This window comes from Siniperca chuatsi, linkage group LG24, assembly GCF_020085105.1.
Source record: "Siniperca chuatsi isolate FFG_IHB_CAS linkage group LG24, ASM2008510v1, whole genome shotgun sequence".
Classification (NCBI taxonomy): Eukaryota; Metazoa; Chordata; class Actinopteri; order Centrarchiformes; family Sinipercidae; genus Siniperca; species Siniperca chuatsi.
The window spans coordinates 12,068,276-12,075,356 of record NC_058065.1 but is presented as its reverse complement, the minus strand read 5'-3'; the positions used below and the strand labels follow the sequence as shown (position 1 = coordinate 12,075,356).

General features: G+C 40.6%; 1 long non-coding RNA gene across 1 annotated transcript; it reads left to right on the top strand.

Moving 5' to 3' along the window:
• Positions 1 to 2,450: 2,450 nt before the first annotated feature.
• LOC122872165 lies at positions 2,451 to 6,276 on the top strand. The gene is made up of 3 exons (XR_006377040.1): positions 2,451 to 2,475; positions 5,274 to 5,440; positions 6,023 to 6,276. It is a non-coding gene; the product is annotated as an uncharacterized LOC122872165 (long non-coding RNA).
• The last annotated feature ends 805 nt before the right edge of the window (positions 6,277 to 7,081 follow it).

Below are 7,081 nucleotides of genomic sequence, written 5' to 3'. Positions count from 1 at the left end.
GCTACAGAATGTAGAATCTTTGTGCAAGAGCTGTTAAAAACACTGACAAGCTCCTCTATGGAGAGGCCGTGTTGTTCACTAGTATTAAAACATGTGTTTGAGGCAGTAAAAACTTGAAGCGAGGAACAAAAAGTGAGTTTAGGGGGTGGGAACAAATCAGTGTGGTGGGTTTGGGGACAGAAGAAATGAGTGGAACTTGGAAGAGCACAGAGATGGCAAAATCAATCAAGTTCACATCCTCCACACAGAAACCATAGAAGAGCACTATGGCTGGGCTGCTTCACATATTGAGTCAAATTAAAAGAATCTAAAAGTTTGATGAAATCAGAAGTAAAAGAGGAGGAAGAAGGGCCACAAACATGGATATTAAAATCATCAAGAATAAGAAAAAGTAAGACTCTCAAAAGGAGGAGAAGCAGCCAAGTGGGACTGGGGAACAGCTAAAATCATTTTGTGTATTACTGCAAGGCCGCCCCCTCGGCCTGTCAGTCTTGGCTGGTGGAAAAATAAATAATCTGGGGGGATGACTCAGTGAGAGGGGCACATTCATCTGGATTAATCCAGGACTCTGTGATGATTAAAAAGTCAATATTATTGGTCATGATAAAATCCTGGCAGATGAAAGACTTATTGGCAAGGGACCTTACATTGAGTAGACAGAATTGAGCTGATTCAACAGCGGTGACGGAATTGACAGAAGTGGTTTTAACGTGACGAGGTTGTTTCTGTGTGAACTTCGAGTAGATTTTGCTATTGCACCCTGCCTTTCAGTAATCCTAACAGGAATGAATAAATTAGTGAGGGGAACAGAATTAAAACCAGCACCAGCAGGACCAGCACTGTCTGGGACAGGGCTTTGAAGTACAGCGCCAGGACGCTGGGCAGGGTCTTGCTAGGAAAACCATCAACTAAGGCTAAAAGCAATACAGTTAATAAAAGTTACAAATCAGTTTCTCTGTTCCTTTCCTGTTAGGATGCAACCCATTTAAAAAAGGTCCCACTCTATCCAGAAGGAATCAAAATGACTAATAAAACCAAGACAAGTGGCAGTAGTAAAATTTTGCATCCACAGGTACAGACTAAAAAGACAGCTAAAACGTTCAGAGCTCTTGGTCATAGTGGGAGTGGGACAGGACACACCTCCTATCCAGGCTTTCAACTGTGTAGGCTAGAGACTCAACCATTAACTACAGACGCCCAGGAACGGGGACGAGGTGAAGTCAGGACAGGGACATCAGCAGGAGTAATGTTAACCACTTCATCCGAGGCCAAGGACCGCTGCCTACCCGCAGGCTCAAGACACGTTAGCCAGGAACACAGCTATGACTGCCACTGAAAGGAGATCCTTGATGAGCCGCTCAATGGATCACAGGTCATTTTTAAGTACAGCAACCTGACAGGGCCATCAGTGGAACTAAAAAAAGAAGGAAGACCATAGCCAGCAAAACGACAGAAAGGACAGACAGAATGCCACACAGAAATGTTGCATTAAGAGCATCAGAGGACCGGGGGGGGGGTACTCCCTCGGGCTCCGAATAGGAACCCACAGTGTGGAAATGGTAGATTTTCCAACTCAGAAGTAGAGGAGAAACTTTCCCATCGAGGGCCCAAGTCCGGGCCCGCTGCCGATGTATCAGCTCTGGTAAGTTTTTAGCCGAAATTGCTTCCTCTGGGGATGTTGCCCATGAAATTCTTGCTGTGCAGGTTTAAAAGACCAGGCTAAAAACAAACCTGGCCGAGCTAGGTTAGCAATTGTTGCAGCAGACCCATAGCTGGAAGCCAACTTTAGAATACTTAACTATCAGATCCAAATGTCCAATGGTTAAACTCTTTTACCCTGTTACACCATATGGATAAAACAGCAAGTGCTAGTGCAATGAGATAACTTCTGTTATGAATTGGCGCTATATAAATAAAAAAATTATAAATTGGATCTAAAAGAGTAACGTAAAAAGTGTGGCTTAAAACTGGATAAAATGATCATTTAAAACAGAGCTCTTCACAGACAAACACAACGCCGATGCATGCTACTTATTTATTTGTGTTCGAGACGCAAGTCATTGATTATATTTGTAACAAGCTCGTCTTTATTGTGATTTACACTAGCCTGTTATTTACAGTGTTGGCTTTGTGAAAAAGTTTTGATGCAAACTATGAAAGTGAAAGCTTTCGTTGGGGGCCAAGACATTTTTTTGGGGGTGCGGATTTGGCTCATGGGCCACTATTTGCCTATCACTATTGTAGACTCTCAGTGTTGGTTTAATCATGAGAAATATTCAATTCCTACATGGATCTACTACATTTAGCTTTTCTATCACTTTGGCTAAATTTCTACCACCCCATACTGTCTTTGTGGCATCAAGAAATAGTAACCTTTTATTTTGTCAAGTAGCTCATTGCTTTCACCATCTTGACTTTTTTTCTGTATTTCATTTACTTCCCTCTCTCCAGCCATCTCCTCCCATTCAGTTCAAAGTAAGGCTTGTTTACTTCTCCTTCTTTCCTTCATATCATGCTTGCTCACTTTGGTAGTTTGCCTTGCCTTCCCATCTTTCCAAATTTCCATCTCTATGACCCCCGTGCTTTTCTTGTCTTAGCAGCGCTCTGCAGCTCACACACTCCTCCCTTCCTGTCTTCTCCCAGCATCTCTCTCCCCATTCTCTCCTGACTCTCCACAATTTCCTCCCCTTTGCTTCCCTGCCCGCCTTGTCATTTTCCTTCCCTCTGCGCTTCTGTTTCTGTTCCCCGTGCCCCCCTCCCTTCTCCGTCTCGCCCTCATTCGCCCCTTCTTCATTTAGAGACTTGGTGTGGCACTGATTTCTTTAAATAGCTTCGCGTTGCCTCCAGCAGGTTGAAGCTGCAGTCTGGTTTAGCTAATAAATGACAGCGAACAAATGTGAATGCTGAATCTATCGCATGCAGGCACGCACACACACACACACACACACACACACACACACACACACACACACACACACACACACACGCAGTAGGTGCATGTACACACACACACACAACACATCAGATCACACAACATGGAAGCAGTTCTTTTGCAGAATAGTGACATGATGTGACATGTTTTTGCTAAAAAGACATTCATAGAAAGATAGCTTGAAGGTGTGTGCATGTCTTTCCATGTGGCTGCTAAATACAGGCCTAGTCTAGTCCATCTTTTACCTAATTCTGTTCCATTCTAGTCTTTTCTATTCACCCAGTGTGAAAATAAGTCACAATAATGGATTGCAAAGTCCTAGTAATTTTGCACATTACTTCTGAGTCATTGCCTTGCATAATGAATGCCTGCTAATGCACTTTTTTTGTTAATTCAACACAAAGGATTAAAAACGCTCTGCTGTTACGAATCACTGCAGAGCAATGCACATATTCTCAGCATACTGTATACATATTTTCTCCCTGGAATGCTTGACATGAAACCAAAAGTGGAGGAGAGGACGACAGCAAAGTAAACATCATGTCTTTAATCATTGTTTGTCTACCTCCAAGAGGAGCTTTGCCTTATCCAAAATTGTGTTTCATCTCATTGACTCTGATTTGATCGCAATATCTGATTCAATTCATCTTAAAGGATCAGTCTAGCTAGATTCCTAGATTTTGTTCTCTGGTTTGCGGAGAGCACTGGATATAAATACATGATGCTGTAAAACAACCTCTAACAGTCAAAAGACAGCAAAACCTGACTTTTCTTCACATATTAAATGACGTGTGTACACTAAGTGATGGATTTTATTTTTTTTCACCAGGATCAGTCACTGATGGGGAAAAAGGAAGGCAAATAAAGCCCAGGTTACAAATGACCTCATTTTTCAATTATTCTGCACTTATTCTGTCCTTGAAATAGATGTGCTTGATAGACCCAGCATTTAAATTATGGTTCAGAAATTGTTAAATTTTATTTAAAGAGCTTTTTGCAATTACTACCTTTATTTCATTTGATACTTCAGTTCAAAACTATTACACCCCACTGTCTATTTTTTTGGACACTTACAAGCCTGAAGATTTGTCAGGAAACATTATACTTCATTTCTACTTCTTTCACCAAACAGCCCTTTAGAGGACTGTATAAGTCCTGCAGCAAATCTTAAAGGTCATATCTCAGTGTTACACGATGCTATTCAACACATCAATCCTCCAACACTGACCAAAGCAAAAATGCCTGGGAACAAGACCTTGATGTGACTATCCGTGACATCACTTGGGATGTCGTTATTGATCGCATTCACTCCTCATCTATTTGCATTCATCACTGCTACTGCTTGCTACAGTTGAAAGTGACTCACCATCTCTCTGGCTGAAATGTATTCCACTTCTGATGCCAACTTCCCTAGATGTCACCAGTTACCAGCGACAGTGGGCCATATGTTCTGTTGATGCATCTAATTAAACAATTTTTGGACCTCAGTACTTGAAGTGTTCTCATACAGATGTAACAAAACAATACACCCAAATCCATTTATGACTGTATGCATTTGGTTCATTGTTAGCTCGATCCTATGATATAAAAGGGTCCACTGCAATATGGCAGGCTTGTTCTGTCATTAAATATATGAATAGGCTTTATGTTACACTAAATATGGGGAATCTGCAATTGTGCGCCTGTAATGTATATGTGTATTTTCTTTTCTTTGGCATTCTTTGTAATGTTAATTTATTCATGTATCCCAATTCGACAAAATAATATTCAGTGTTAAAAAAAAAAAAAAGAAATCAAGAAATTGAATTGAATTCCCAACAGCTCCAGGTCGACTGCTCTGTAGCTGATTTTTGACCTTACTGTGGTGGGAGGCAACAGAGAGCGAGATTTCCATTATTTCTTAATATTTCCAAGCAGTCAGTTTGAAGGGAAAACAACATTTGACCACAAAAGAACACCGTAAGCACTAGGCAAGTAGCTCAATTTGTCAGAATCTTAATATGCAGCCCCTCATTTTATCAACTATTTGTTAGGGCTAGAAACTCAGTTTTACATCTGAGGAAATCTTCTGAGAAATGCAGCATGCATAAAAAAAGGTGAACTTGGAATTCTAATGGCACACAGCGCTTGAAGTCTCCTTGTATGAGATGAAATGCATAACAAAATGACACATGAGAATCAAGACGTGTTCATTTAGTCACTGCACATACAGTTGCATGTCCAAACCGTCTCATTGACTTTAGTGGCAGGACACTCCATTTGCTTGTCTGCCTACAACTGCAAATGGCAATTTTTCTGTATGAAACTGCATGACAGTTCCACTGATGACCTCCAATCACAGAAACCGAGAAGAGGAGAGATGGGGGCGGTGAACGGATACACAGCGACGGGGAGACAGAAGGCCCTCAGAGTGACCAGCCAGGCGTGGGCCCCTAACATCAGTCACCATAAGTGTAGCTTTCAGCAGGGACCCCGATAAGTCACGGCCTCTGCTCTCCATCTGAATGGGTATGTATGGATTGGATAGCATGTATGTATTGTTGGTGACATGGATGTATTCTTGCATACGAGGAGGTATATTTAGGTACTTTTTCAGCCTGTCAGTCACTTCTAATCAGTACTTATAGGATCATAACAGCCTAAAAGCAGGCTTTCTGTTGTCTGAGCAACTTTGGTTTCATCCTGAAAATGGGGTTCAACTTGTCTGTCAACCAGCTTCCGAATTCAACAGAAGAATGTTTCCACAAGTCGCATTTCCAAAGCAAAACTGGTAATTATGTGTGCTTTCAAAGCCAGAAGAGCACAGCTTTTGTTATTCAGATTTGGAGGAATTGTAATAAATACTGTAGCTCAAACAGAATAAAGAATAATTCTGTCAATGGTCTACAAATAGTTTTGTCACCATCCAGGATAGAAGTGATCTGCTGGTAATGCATTTCTAATTAAGTTGCAGTCTATTTTCTGAGGCTTTTTGCATTAACTTGACAACCACTTTAATCAAATCCCCGGCAGCTGTTGACCCAGTGTTGTGGCACTCTGTCTGACAACCTCTGACAGATGCTAATTTGTTCTTTTTTTCCCCGCAAACAGCGTCACCTGGAGGCATGATTGACACCGTGGCTTATCAATCCGCCTGTCAACAGAGGCAATGCTTGATTGAAGTTGTATTCCCTCTGGTGGGAAGGTTGGAAGAAAAATGGATATGTATGTAATCTGTAGTGTGGTAAATATTGATTTTATTTTTGTTATTTATACTCTCCAACAGGAATCAATTCAACAAGATCATGTAAACAGTTATTATATTCAGCGCATCACAGTGTCACTGCTTGGGTGGGGAGAAAGAAGCCTGCTATTTTTCAGTGAAAGTTTGACAAAATAAAAAAAGAAATAAGAAACAGTCTTCCTCTTAAAAAATAAAAAGTTAAATTCATAAGAAATTAAACACACGCTTGCTGCTACATCCTTATGATTTTTGATTAGACTTATTAGTGGGGACTCCAGGAAGTTATTGGTACCAGCCAAGGAATGTTGGCTTTGACTTTGGATGACACAGACATTCTTCTCTGTTGGTACAGTTGTCTCATTGAAATGAATGAGGGGGCCGTGTTTTTTCACACAGTTCTAATATCGCTCTGAACATAGCCTAACAATCAATACATAAGTGTCATAGGGTAGGTTTTAACCTGCAGGACTAAAACTAGTTTAAAACATTAGCAGCTCTTGCCGACACCCAACACCAGTTTGGCTAATTGTGTTACTAGCTATATGTGAAACTAATTTAACATTTATTCATAACAGAACAAAACAAGTCTCCCAACTGATGCATGAACACGTGCACACATTTCCAACAATCAGCCCGATATGAAACCATACAATGAATCAATAGCAGCTAATAATCGTGCAGCATGACGCATTAATATTTAGAAGAACGCAACTTTGATGACAGTATATTATTATTACCAGCAATATATACTGTATAAAAAACACACACATTGCATATGTTATATTAATTGAAAAATACATGGCATCAGCAAAAACAGACTTGTAATTAGTTAAGTATTCTATTGGCTGTAGGCGAGTTGAAAAATGTTTCAAAAAATAAACACCGCCAGGCAACCTGTGCTGTGCTTTGTGCGATTTAATTTCCAT